Raw genomic sequence first — 14,862 nt, forward strand, 5'->3', positions numbered from 1 at the left:
CTGTCATTATGAATCAGGCTCAAAAATACACAGGACTCTGCAGTCAGCATGTGGTGTTTTATGAGCCCCTGTGCCCTTATACTCAAGGATTTGCCTATGTTTTAAATGAGATATGTTTTTTGCTGCACTGCGGCCAGCCAATCAGATGCTTTCATGATTCAGCATACATCAGCGCTGCCAACAGGCTGCAGTTCAGCAATTTAACAAGAACAAGTGGCTATGGTTAAAACAAAATAAATACAAGGAAATAAACTAGAAACAATGGCTGGTTTTGTTGTCCATTTTAGGGTTTACGTCATTTCTGTTGCAACATGTCTCCTGCAAAACTGCAATTTTAGCATTTTGCAACTGAAATGAACTCACAAAAGGAGGCGGTTCATGCAGAATTGATTACTACTGATATATTTTCCTTTTATGTGTGTGTTAAGTAAAAGTACACAAGACAGACATGATTAATGTATTGTGCTTGTGTCTGTGGCAGTGTCTCATGAATGACACATCACTTAAAAAAAAAAACAGCATTAAAAATTAATCTCTAAACTTTGGATTTTTTTGTTCCACTGCCCTGTGTCATCTTGTGTTTTTAAATGAAAGACACATCATGTTTAAAAGCTCTTTTATTTTGTCTTTATATTGAATATTGTGTTTATGTTTATACTGAATCAATTATTTTATTATTTACGTACTTCAAATTATTGTTCAGTTGTTTATACAAAACATGCACGCTGGTGTGATTTGGTCATATGTCATATTCAGACTGCTGAGTCACCTTATACATTTTTTAAAAAGTTATTTAAAAATCTGACTGCAACTTGTAAACTTCAAACCTTTAAGACAAAGTCTAGAGCCCCTTATAAATACCTTTTTTTTCTTTCAAAAGTTACAAATGATAAATTGAAATCTAAAGAATACCCTTATTTATAGTTAAAAACTAACTTTAAAGTTGCAAAGCGAACAAGGCAGAGATTTTTAACCCTTGTGCACTGTTCAAATTTACTATCCTTTTGTTATGTTAGGGATGAAAACATCCACTGAATTAAACTGCTGTAAAAAGTGCACAAAGGTCACTTTCATATTTTATATTTCATATAAAATCCAGAAACTAAGCTTTTTTTTGCACAAGCCTATCTAAGGGTTAATGGTGCCAACTGATGCTCAACAGTAAAAATGACAAATCTAACCTCTTCCCAACAGGAAAAACCAACAACAGTCAAAAAAGTATGATTAAATGCTGTCATAGTTTTGCAATCAAACAAATGTGGTTATAATAGAATTCAATTGGGCAAAAACAGACACCAACAGTAAATTAGACAGAAAAAAAGAAAATGAATAAAAAACAATGCATCAAAGGCACTGTTGTTTCACATATTTAAGACTTTGATATAAGATTTAAAAAATGGCCAAATTAAAACTCAAAATCACCTTAGAATGGATGAATACATCCCCAACAGTATATTAGGGTAAATTTCTAAACTAATTTCACTTCGCAGTGAGCTCTCCAAATCCATTTCTCCTGTTGTGGGAAATAACAGAGTGGTTACATCATATTAAATGAAGAAATAAATACATAAATAGAAAAGGGCATTACTTACTGTAAGCAACTCGTGGTTTTTCATAAATCAACAAAATATAAGGTTTATCCCTAAAGTAGAAGTATGCAAAAAGAGTTATAGTCCATGAGAACTTAAGATAAACAAAGACTGTCCATGATGCCTAATGGAGGACAGTGCAACATGAAAAAGGCGGAATAACTACAACTTTAAAAAGCTAACTAAAGTCATCCTAAATCACATTAATAAAAGATTAGCTGGTCCACCTTTGAATTTGACATTTTTTAAAGAGGATACCTGACTATTTATAATAGTTCAAGTCACATATGTTGCTTATTTGATGCATTTTATTTAATTCTAAGTTTATCAAGCAATTTTGAGAGATTTCCCAATGCAAATGCCTGAAATAGCTTGACAGAGGTGATGTTAAAGGAACTCTCCACTTTTTAGGCTCATTTTACAAGTCCCCTACAGTGAAACAGCTAAGTTATACCAATTCTAAATCCATTTAGCCAATTTATTAGCACTTTTAGCTTAGCATAGCATAAATCATTGATTGGATTAGACCGTTAGCATCTCAAATTAGCATAGCTATATTGTAGGAGAAAGTGTCAACTTAATCTTTCATTGATCTTATACACAATGTAACTACAGAAGTGTCGAGCTTTAAATAGGAAAATTATTTAAACTCTTATTTGCAAGATGCTAATGATCTGATCCGATTCAATAATTTATGCTTAACTAGACTAGATACAGATAAGGAGTTAAACCAGTCAAGAAAGTGTTCGTTTAATAGCTATTAAGCAAACTTTGCCCTTAAAAGAACTTCAATAAGAGTTAGCAGTTATGTTACAATAGATAGTTTAGATATCTTTTATTATAGCCACCATACATAGCTCTGTGCTTGTGTTCAATGAGAGAAGGAAATTTATACAGGTTTGGAACAAGATCATATGTGTGAGTAAATAAAGAAAGAATTTAGATTTTTGGGTGAACCATCCCTCAAATGCTTTTCATGAGTTTGTGTGGTGAACAAGCCCGGCAATAATAAGACCCAAAATACTTTTAACAGTTCTGTGGCAGCCAGCGTGTCTAATCGGCATTAGAAACCGATGGAAGTTGAACTGCAGTCTAGTTTCTGTTCAAGCTTGATCTTGCACAAATATGGTAATACTTAGCATCTGTCTGACCTGACAGCTTCTTTCTTTCTTTCCCAAATGAAGTATTACAATGCAGATCAGTTGATGTCTGATGTTAATAGGGCTGACTCTTGGGCCTGTAATTATGGAGGAGCTAATTGTTTAATTTTGAGCCAGGTGTCCGTCGCCTCAAGCAGGTCAACAGAGAAAGCAACAGTTCAGCTGCTGTTACCACTAGACACAATGAATTCCTTTACTTCCAGTCTTCAGATTATTTTACACATAATGTAGTAAATGACTTGAACCAGCTGTTTCGATTACTCAGGATTTAGTTTCAAGTCAACTTGAAATGGAAGTGTTTTCTTCCATATTGTGACATCTATGAGTGAAACAGCTTCTTGAAGAAAAATACAGGGTGGAACTTGATTTTGTCCATCTGGAACTGGTTGGATGGTTGTGGTTTGCTATCGGTTGATCTCATTTGAGTGACAGGCTGTACCGCCCTCACGCTAATAAAAAAAATGTCAGGAAAAAAAAGAAGAGATTGTTGCAGGAAGGACTAAAGATTAAGATTTGTTTTTGACTACAAAAAGTTAATCAATGAAAAAATACTGTATGTGTGAAGAAATATGTTGGATTTACTCGGAAATAGATGTCATCTAAAAATGTTATTTTGCATATAATTATAAAGAAATTACAAAAGTTGAGTTCAGATGCAAAAGTCTGAATTTTATTTCTTTTTTTTTCTCTGCGTTATGTTTGTAAATAGTATTATTATTTTAAGTATTCACCTTTTAAAAAGGAGTGTTTTCAAATTTTTTACACTTTTTTATATAACTATTTTTTCAGGGTTGTCATCTTTAATGTATAGAACAGTAGAGAGTAGGGCCCCACCTGAGATGGCCCATGTGGGCCCCACATGGGCAATCCCAGGTGGGTATATGGGCATGAGAAAATACAGGTAAGTCCCATGGGCTACCCCAGATGGGTCCGACATGGGCAAATGAAAATAAAATTTAAAATACACATGTATATAATGTTTCTTTTTTATAAAATGCTGTAGAGAAATAAGATAATAATTGTAGAAGCAAAATAAATGTTTTGCTAATAAATAAATATTTAAAATAAGCATTTTCTCTAGACAATTATTTTTAGAAAGAATATAGACGTGGGCCTTCCAAAATGTGAAAAAGGTTGAGAACCCTTCCACTACACCATTGGCGTTGACAATTCTTTACGCTTTTGAATACTTAAATAATTTGGACCATCAACTATTAATACTGGAAATTTTAAATGTAGACTGTAATATTTTATTGGAATTATTAGTAATCAGTTTGTTTACATTATGTTGCAAATCGCATTAAATTGTATGAATGAGATCATACAAATTCATACAAGTTAGCCACTAAATCAAAAAGTTACAAATTGTCATGAGATTGTGTTCATATTGTTAGCTCACTACCTGCTTCTGCACTGTAATTTACTCAGACAATGAGAACTGACATTTTATTTAACCTTTCAACATTAAACTTGCAGAGATCAAAAACCAATAATGCAATTTAAAAGTAAATAAACAGAAAACACCTATAAATCACACACTGGAGGAAACTGTTCATTATTGAATAGCTTGATAGTGTTGCTCCAGTTCGATTCACAATTTCAAACAAATAATGTTTATAGCCTATGACACATGATACAATGTAAATAAGATTCCAAATGAAACAAATATTCGAGTGTTCTTCATTATGGTCAAACAGTCATCTCAGGTAGCTAATCTATGAGGATATTGTGTGCCATGTGGTGCACTGAAGGCGAGAGGGCTGGCTGAATGTTTGTTTGCTTATCCTGTGGGGTCTCTGCTCTGAATGCATGTGCTTCCATGTGTGTTAGTCTGATCTGTCAGGAAGAGTGTAATCTTGCCTCCGGCTTGCTTACGTGGTAAAGCTAAGTCTGTGTTCTCAGCAACAGGACCTTTGTGAAGGACGGTGGAATAGTATGAAGGTTACAAGGTATTAATGCTAAGAATATTATAGTTTTTTTTTTTTTTTATGAAGCATAGCTGTTTTTAAAAGAATCATTTTTAACAAGTATAGTTGACATATGGCTTAATAGCCTCTGGGTATGTTTCTGTCTGAACTACATTTGCACATATTGCATGCCCATATGGAAGTTAATAATTCCAGGAATAATTACTTACATCTCCTATATAAATTTAAAGAAATGTTAAGTGAAGAATATGATTCAACTGGGAATGTGGTGCCAGTTACACTCTTAAAAAAGGTTCTTTATTGATATCAGTGGTTCCATTAAAGTACCTTTAACATTTCTATTGCACAAAGAGTTCCTTAAAGTACAATAAAGTTATTTTTATTGTTGAAACATTCTTCACTTTAAATGTGTAGCCACATATCTCATTGCTTTCTAAAATTATCAGGGCCAATAGGGTATGAGTAAGCAGATATGTCAGTAGCCTGGGTCAAATGCTTCTGGTGAACTGTATGCCATTGCTAAATTGACGCGTTTAAGGTCTGTTTTCTTTGAAAATAAACTGCTTAAGTGATACACGCTTTAAAGTGGGTCTCAGAATGTACAAGAAGCACTGCATCAAATTAAATTTTTCCGTTCCATGTGTTTAAAGTATTTACATTTATTTTAATCCAGTATTTCCAATGGCGTTTCTGCGCTAACCTGATAATGCTGACGAGCGTGTGCGAGTAAACGGCTTTTCACCTCGGTTTATGCTTCAACAAGTAAATGAACACTGAAGTCTGTTAAACTGATTATATTTTAATAACATTAAAACATCCATGCTGTAAAAGGAAATGTATAAAACTTAAAAAGTCACATTAACCGCTTACCGGAAGTTTATCAGTATGGAAAGAAACAGCTCTGCATGTACCCTATTTCATTTCAATTGGAATCCAGGATGAAAGTATTTCCAATGCAGATTTAGTTGTTGTTTTTAAATCTACCACACTGACCAACAGATAGCTGCTTGGTTTGAAAGTGACTTTGTACTTTTCTAAACTGAGAAAATTGATTGTAAAAAATTTATGTATGTAAGTTTATAAAAGTTTATGATTGTGTAAGTAATGTATGTTCACATTTCGTAAACATTTGTAAACGATATGAATTATCAGACATATTTGCACGAGTGAATCCCTCTGTGATAAAGTAATATGAAAATGGCACCTAAAAGCTGCTGTTTATAGTTTTTATGTGTGCAGCACCAGTACTGGTTTGTCTTTGTCGAAGAAAAATATAAATACTGCCACTTGCTGTATAGAAAGACCCTTCCCCTCACAGGCACAAAATGTTTGTTCTTGTTTTAGTTGGCCGTTGTTTGCTTGGTGTGTTCCAGCACAGATATCAGTATTTCCATAGAGGTTTTTAGAAATATGCTGGTGTGCAACTGCATTGATTTATTGCATTCCTGCATTAGGCTCTCAAACTTTCTGCTACTTCATACTGTAGCCGTGGTGGGCATTTCTCTCTGTCTCACGCTGAACGCAGTCAACCAATCACAACAGACTGGGTCATCGATCCAATCAGTGCAGATTAGCTTTGCACTAAGGAGGGATTTGGGATCAAATGAATTGCTGAAAAAATCATACAAAAGTCGTTGGGAAAATTAGGTAAAGGCAAATGCTTATTATAAGACAATAAAAGTGTTTTTGACTTTCCAAGCATATCAGCAAACCAAAATATTACCTTTTGTAATGCAAACTAGGGGCTCTTTACATGAAATACGTTTGTTTATTTATTTACTTTCAGTCTGTAAAACTAAATTATTGCTACCATATAATTTATTACCATTCATACAGTTTTGTTTTTGGTATAGATATGTTGCATGACACATTGACATTAAAAATACAGAACGGCTGCTTTTTGCATTATTTTGAACATAATAAGGCAAGACTAGGCAAGTTTATTTATGTAGCACATTTCAAACACAATGATAATTGAAAATGTTTTACGCTGCAAAAAATGCTTTTCTTACTTAATATTTTTTGTTTCTAGTCCAAATATTTAAAAATTCTTATATCAAGAAGAATTTTCTAGGCAATCAAAACATAATGTCTTGTTTTAAGAAATATTATGACAATATTAAGTGAGTTTTCCTTAAAACAAGCAAATAATCTGGCAATGGGGTAAGCAAAATAATCTTGTTTTGCCTTTTGACATAAGGCAGATTATTTTGCTTGTTTTAAGGAAAACTCACTTAATTTGGCACATTATTTCTGAAAACAATACTATATGGTTTGCTTGCCTAGAAAACTCTTCTTGATTTAAGAATTTTTTTAGGTATTTGGACTAGAAAGGAGACAAAAAAATCTAAGAAAATCGTTTTTTGCAGTTTACATAAAAACAAATAAAAAACATAAAAAAATAACTAAGACATAAAAACAACAAAAAAATAAAAATAATTTAAAACAGATTAAGGGCGGCACGGTGGCTTAGTTATTAGCACTGTCGCCTCACAGCAAGAAGGTCACTGGTTCGAATCCCGGCTGGTCCGGTTGGCATTACTTTGTGGAGCTTGCATGTTCTCTCCGTGTTCGTGTGGTGCACCAGTTTTCCCCACAGTCCAAAAACATGCGCTATAGGATGAACTAAATTGGCCCTTGTGTATGAGTGTGTGAATGTGAGTGTGTGTTTCCCAATACTGGGTTGCAGCTGGAAGGGTAAACACTGTGTAAAACATATGCTGGAATAGTTTGCTTTCATTCCGCTGTGGTGACCTCTGAAGATCAGACTAAACTGAAGGAAAATGAATGAATGAATGAAAAACAGATTGTTCATTTATTTATTTTTTAATTATTCATTTAAAACCTTAAAACAGGCTTTAAAGAAATAAAAAAAGAAAAGAAAGACAGGATAAGCATTCGTTTTATGTGACATAGAATGTAAATTTGCATAGAATGAAACATCACATCCTTTTATTTATTTATTTTTTCTAAAAATATCCTTTCCATAAAAAAGTCTACAAGCTAGAAGGTTGGGGAAAGTCTTGTTTTATAAAGTTTTGTTCTAATTGGTTCACACTTTGGCAATGAAAATGTAATTAATATAAAAAATAACGCTTGACAGAAAAATTATTTTATTTTAGGGAATCTCAAAAGTGTCCATACACTGCATCACTCGCTATGAAAACCATTTGGGATCTGTTTAAGCGTGTAGAGCCAAGGCACACATAGTTATACAAACACATTCACATCCATTTGGACACAGCTCTCCACTAAAGTGCTCAAAAAAGGTGATTCTACTAAAAGCTCTCTTTAGTCCACAGTTTTGTTCGCTCTATTTCAGAGAAGCCAGCCCTAAATGAACTCATCATGTTTTTCTTGCCGTCTCAGCAAAAACACTCAGTATGTTAAACATGGCTCTGCTATGCATCCAAAACTGTCTTTTTTTCTCTCATGGTGGTCAAGGGTCAAAGAAACCGGTGCTAAATCAGTACAAAAGGGCACAATCCTTCAACAGGCCTCTGTTTTTCATCCAAATAAATCTTTCATAGTGACAATAAACAGTTAAATGTGGCGTTATAAAAGCGGTTCTGAAAAGCAAATGACTATAGTGCTGTTAAATAATAGCAGCGTTCTGTCCGTCTGTGTGCTGGTGGAGGCTAGCTGAGGTATGGAAAAGCTTTCGCTTCCCATCTGTGTGGGGTTAAGTACATTTAGGTCCTCCAGCTCCACTGTTCTGCTTCACTGAGCTAACAGAGGCTGAGTTGGAGAGAGCCGAGACTGGCCCTGCATTCTGAAACCTAATATTAGAGAAGAAGAAAAAAAGCCAAGGGAGAAAAAAAGGAGAAAAAAAAACAAGGCAGAGAGGAAGTGTAGCATTAAGGTTGGCAAATGAATCTGCCTAAAGTCATGTTTTGTGATTATAATGAGGGTGAAGCGGTGTGGTGCAGGCAAATGAGAGTGAAATAAATCATGGCCTTATTTAGGACGTCAAGCCCTAACATGAAATACTGAGTTGATATTGATTTTTTTTTAGGTTCTGACTTTTTTCGAGTATGGATTTGAGCAAAATGTTAAAATATGTTATATTCAAATGTCTAATAATAAAAAATCAAATAAAAAAAGAGATTAAATAAAATCTACAGCATTTTCTGTCAGAAAATGACAGAATAACAATGTTTTAATTTCAGTTGTGATGGAAAGTTAGATTGATTTCTTTTATTTTACTGTTTTGTCTTTAAATCAATTTAAAGATTTATAAAAAATGTCCACACTGATACGCTTTCATTTAAAAATGCATATTTTTCTCTCCGTTTTGGCCTTCCATCCACACTGAGGGAGCGTTTTTAGGAACTGAAATGATCTTTTATGAAATAATGATTCATTTGAAAATGCAGTTCAAAGTGTATACATTTGAAAACGCCATTTTTGTGATGCTGTTTGGACTTGAAAAATAGAGACTTTCGAAATGATTCATTCATTCAGTAATGTGTTTAATTCAACTAACATAGCGGACAACAATGTAAAGCAAATTTTGTGGATGATGCCTGTTATTCATTCATTCATTTTTAATGAATTTGCTTTTCCGGGGCTGGGTCGTAGGGGCAGCAGTTTTAGGAGAGAACCGCAGACTTCCCTTTCCCTGGACACTTCCTCCAGTTCCTCCGGAGGGATCCCGAGGTGTTCCCAGGCCAGCCAAGAGACATAGGCTGTTTCTCAATATGCGTTCTTCAGCGGTCTTGCGTCCTCGTGTTCTCGTGCAACGTCATCATCAGCTGCCCAAGTTCAGTTCCAATACTCAAGACCGCAAGTACGGAGGACGCATGAAACTTCCCGGATGTGTTCTTGATATTGAGGACGCAACGATGCAGACTTGAGCACCGAACTCGCTCTTGAAGTCCCAGAAGTCATTGCGACTGGAGGTGGGAAGCGCTGCATTTTATTTAGATGTATTATTAAAGTTTAGAGATATCACTTACGTCAGGAGTTTCAAGAGTTTCAACGGTGAAAGTAAACATTACCATGGACATCTTAAAGGAATAAACACATTAAGGGTGTTTGTTTGCTGAAATTCGTATTAAAATCTGTTTTATTTATATTGTGCAGAGTATATTTATCATGTTTTTATGCAAAGTATATATTTTGAAAAGGGGACAAACAATAAATCGTTGTATTAATGCTGTAATGTTTAAATAATTTACCATTTAAAACACGTGAAGGTCACGTGACCATCAGGAAGAACGCAGTATCCCATTTCTCAAAGGACGCGTTCTCTGTCCTCGCGGTCTCCTGAGTTCGTTCTTCCGAGGATACCTGGCAAGACCGCTCTCCACAAGAACACAAGTCCGTTCTCTGCGTTCTTGGAATTGAGAAACAGCCATAGTCCCTTCAGCGTTTCCTGGGTCTTCCCAAAGGCCTCCTCCCAGTTGGACATGCTTGGAACATCTCCCTAGGTAGGCATGCAGGAGGCATCTGAAACAGATGCCCGAGCCCCCTCAGCTGATTTCTCTCGACGTGGAGGAGCAGCAGCTCTACCCCAAGCTCCTCTCAGGTGACAGAGCTCCTCTCCCTATCTAGAAGGGTGCGCCCTGCCACCCTGCGAAGTAAACTCATTACGACCACTTGTATCTGAGATCTTGTCCTTTCAATCATGAACCAAAGCTCATGAGCATTGGTGAGGGTATAGGAACATAGATTGATCTGTAAATTGAGAGCTTTTACTTTTGGCTCAGCTCCATCTTTACCACAATGGACCGATACATAGACTGCATTACTGTTGCCGCTGCACCAATCCACCTGTCAATCTGACCTTCCATCCTTCCCTCACCCGTGAACAAAACGCCAAGAAACATGAACTCCTTCACATGGGATAAGGACTTTCCTCCAACCTGGAGATGGCAAACCACCTTTTTCCAGTGGAGCACCATGGCCTCGGACTTAGAGATGCTGATTCTCATTCCAGCTCTGTCACACTCTGCACCAAACCGTCCCAGTGCATGCTGAAGGTCCATGTTCGATGAAGCCAACAATACAACATCGCCTGCGAATAACAGAGATGAAACCCTGTGGTCCCCGAACCAGACTCCCTCCAACCATTTTTTCCAAAGGGCAAAGGGCAACCCTGCCAGAGACCAACATGGACTGGAATGAAGTCTAACTTATTGCCGGCAATGCGAACCAAACTCCTACTCTGTTCGTACAGGGACGAGACAGAACTTAACAGACCGCCTCTGATCCCATACTCTCAGAGCACCCTCCACAGAATGCCGCAAGTGACATGGTTGAATACCTTCTCCAAGTCCACAAAACACATGTGGACTGGTTGGGCATACTCCCATGAACCCTCGGGTACCCTGAGGATATAGCTGGTCCAGTGTACCATGGCCATGTACCCTCCAGTCCCCCTTCTTAAAAATGATGTCCGTTATGACAGCTTTATTAAAGATTATTGTCAGTTTGTACATGACCCTATTGCCTCTTTTCAAAAGACAATGAACATTTGCTATGAGCAGTTGTTCAGAGGTGGATGCAGACGACACTTGGGACATTTTGCCATGACGTCTCAAAGAGATGAAAAGTAAACAAACGGCAGGCTGATATGACGCAGGCAAAAGCGGCTTATGTCTGTGCACATGTGCAACACTGAATGAAAGTGTTTTCAGACGTTTAATGTGGATGATGGAAAACATTAAAAATGAAAGTGTGGACATGGAAGTTTTTAAGACGAAAACGCAGCTTACAAATTTAATTGTAGATATAGCCTTAAATTACGTTGTGCTTAAACAAATATTAATAATAAAATCTAGTTAAATTGATATCCTAATTTGATCAAAAGCTGTGTTTAATTAATATCTTATTAGAATCAATTTATATACTTTATGTAGAAGATTATACTTTATATTTAGCTTAGTTACTGAAAAAAACCTTTTGCTTTTTTCTTTGTAAGCTACAGTTTCTGTAAATATGCTCGTCCGTTAAGTCAATAAACCACACAGGCTTACAGTGGATTAAGTGAAATAAATTATTAGACAAAGTTAAATATATGTGACCAGACACAGACATCCTGCACATTTATATAATCCATCTCTCCTAATCTTTCTTTATGAGGTGCTAGAAGATGGAGTGCTTTGTGGTTACAACCAACTCCCGGATGACATCAAAATTACATGATACAAAACAGTCATTATTGGTGGAAATTCAGTTTGTTTTACATCTGAGCAAATACTCCTACACTCAGTTTACTCGAATTTAAAGGGTCTGGTTATGTTGCAAAACTAAGGGCTGAGGGACTCCTTTGTTTTATACTCTCGTTTTGCGATATTTCTTTATCATTCTTTCTCTAAATAATCCTCAACCGAAGCCATTCCTTCTGATCAAAAACAGCTGTTAGAAAACTGCGTGTAGTCCTCTATTTTTAAACATTTCCTCTAAGAATAGAAACCTGAATCTACCCAATGAATTTCTTTTTTTTTTTTGGTGAAGACTAGTTTAATCTTCCTCTCCAATAAAAACAATAATAAAGTCTGAGTAATTCTCTCTCTTTCATTTCTCCACTGGATCTTTTGGGTTCACAATAAACAGACCTCTGCGAGAAGACGTGTTTTTATAAGGCCACTTCATAAGGAGAGACCGAGGCTCCCTCTGATATTTAGGGATTTAAACAGCCTTGTGTTTGTGTGCAGTTTATAACCCAATCCTCTGACGAATATGTTTATGTAATAGATTTTTACCGCAAGATGTTCCTTTCTGTTTATTTTGATGTTTGGAACTTTTAGATATTCTGCAGGATAGAAACAATGCTAAGTAATTCTTATTAGGAGTATTAGTAGCACTGTGGCTAACTTGAAAATAAGCCCAAAACAACCGCAATATTATTAGATTATCTATTATTATAAATAACTTACTCTTACCGCCCACTTTATTAGGTACACCTGTCCAACTGCTCGTTAACGCAAATTCAGCATTTAGGCATGTAGACATGGTCAAGACGAACTGCTGCAGTTCAAACCGAAAAATTATTTAAGTGACTTTGAATGCGGCATGATTGTTGGTGCCAGATGTGCTGGTCTGAGAATTTCAGAAACTGCTGATCTACTGGGATTTTCAGGCACAACCATCTCTAGGGTTTACAGAGAATTGTCAGAAAAAGAGAAACTATCCAGTGAGCGACAGTTCTGTCGGCGCAAATACCTTGTTGATGCCAGAAGAGAATGGCCAGACTGGTTCCAGCTGATAGAAAGGCAACAGTAACTCAAATAGCCACTCGTTACAACCGAGGTATACAGAAGAGCATCTGTGAATGCACAACACATCAAACCTTGAGGCGGATGGGCAACAACAGTAGAAGACTACACCAGGTGCCACTCCTGTCAGCTAAGAACAGGAAACTGAGGCTACAATTTGTACATGCTCACCAAAATTGGACAATAAACGATTGGAAAAATGTTGTCAGGCCTGAGTCTCGATTTCTGTTGCGACATTCGGATGGTAGGGTCAGAATTTGGCATCAACAACATAAAAAGCATAGATCCATCAATGGTTCAGGCTGGTTGTGGTGGTGTAAAGGTGTAGGGGATATTTTCTTGACACATTATGGGCCACAGCCTACCTGAGTATTGTTGCTGACCATGTCCATCTCTTTATGACCACAGTGTACCCATCCTCTGATGGCTACTTTCAGCGGATAACGCATCATGTCAAGTGTGACTCATCTCAGACTGGTTTCTTAAACATGACAATGAGTTCACTGTACTCAAATGGCCTCCACAGTCATCAGAACTCAATCCAATGAAGCACCTTTGACATGTGGTGGAATGGGAGATTTGCATCATGTCAATGTGGACCAAAATCTCTGCAGAATATTTGCAGTACCTTGTTGAATATTTGCCATGGAGGATTAAGGCAGTTCTGAAGGCAAAAGAGGCCAACCCAGTACAATTAAGGTGTAGTTAAGAAAGTGGCCAGTGAGTGTATATTATCAATTATGTATTGGCCTGAAACTTATTACAATGAAACCACACTGAGAATCAAAAATGAAAGTTATTGTGCTGAAATCATTATAACTATCATTATTCTCAAAGTTGTTTATCATATTTTTCTCAACATTTAGGAATTGTGAATTTTTAATATAAAAAAGAAGCTCAGAGTCATGTATTATGAGTGGACTTGGCAACTTTGTTTAGTAGAAAATTACTAGACTGTGAAATTAGGGTTATTTTTAGGAGAATAAATGCACTTGCAAAGTCACGCATGCCTGTTTACACAGGGTTTTAAAGGAGTCATGAGATAATATCAATATATATACATAAAAAAACATTTAGAAATAAGTTTTCCAACTATGATTGGCTAAGAGTTTGCATATTTAAACATTTTAAAAAATATTTACAGCTATCCACTCATGAATGTACATTTCTGAATGTTTGACAGCCTACATCCTTCATAGATGGATGCTGTTGTGAATTAAATACATAATTTTAAAAGCAAAATCGAGGCTGCGATGGGAAAAATCCCGGAATTATCGCCTGAGTCACACAGGAATGTTGTGTACCTACCACGTCCATTTCCATCTAACATTTAAGCGCTGCTTAACACAAACGTAAACTAATCAGTTCACTGCACTTCACCGATTTTTACCAGTCAAACACAGATGAGCGATCCGCTGATCTTCTCAGCTTTTAAACGATCCAGTGTCCGTGTATCTGTGTTCACACTCGGTAAAGAGCGATGAACTGATGACCTTCACGGCCAATCACAGTCATTTCTGTTAAGCTTTTGTGAATACTACGGCAAATCAGTGCTAAGCAAATGAAAATTTTTACAAATTTTAGTCCCGGTAAAACATTATTACAGACAAAACGAGGGTGTGCTACAGAGGACTGCATAGTTTTATCGCTCACCGAGTTACATAGGCTGAGCAGAGAAGCATCCCAATGGTGTTTACCTGCCACCATGAACTGATGCCTAGGAGGATGCTTGAGCATATTAAAGAGATTATGATTTTGTTTGATGCCTAATATGCTTTTAATTGTTTCAATTAAATTTAAGTGAATGATATTAAAGTGATTATTACCCCATATCTGCATTTTGAAACCGCAGCAACAGTTGGCTCTTTGTAGTCCACGCAGGCCGAAAGCCTCGCTTTAGTTTTTAAAATGGCGGCCGCATGAAATAAGCATATCAGGTTTGGAACAAAGAGACGATGGTTAA

General features: G+C 36.3%; 1 protein-coding gene and 2 long non-coding RNA genes across 4 annotated transcripts in view; 1 reads left to right on the plus strand and 2 right to left on the minus strand.

Annotated features, from left to right (window-relative positions):
* eva1ab (eva-1 homolog A, regulator of programmed cell death b) overlaps positions 1-14,862 on the plus strand; it is a 36,795-nt gene that overhangs the window by 7,864 nt on the left and 14,069 nt on the right.
* The window catches only part of LOC141378616 (uncharacterized), a 33,535-nt gene that overhangs the window by 6,991 nt on the left and 11,682 nt on the right, over positions 1-14,862 (minus strand). The window lies entirely within an intron of this gene.
* On the minus strand, positions 4,717-8,755 carry LOC147840001 (uncharacterized). The gene is made up of 2 exons (XR_015513597.1): positions 6,054-8,755; positions 4,717-5,988 (listed from the first exon to the last, which is right to left on the minus strand). It is a non-coding gene; the product is annotated as an uncharacterized LOC147840001 (long non-coding RNA).

The sequence above is a fragment of the Danio rerio genome, chromosome 17 (assembly GCF_052040795.2).
Source record: "Danio rerio strain M-AB ecotype USA chromosome 17, GRCz13ab, whole genome shotgun sequence".
Lineage (NCBI taxonomy): Eukaryota > Metazoa > Chordata > Actinopteri > Cypriniformes > Danionidae > Danio > Danio rerio.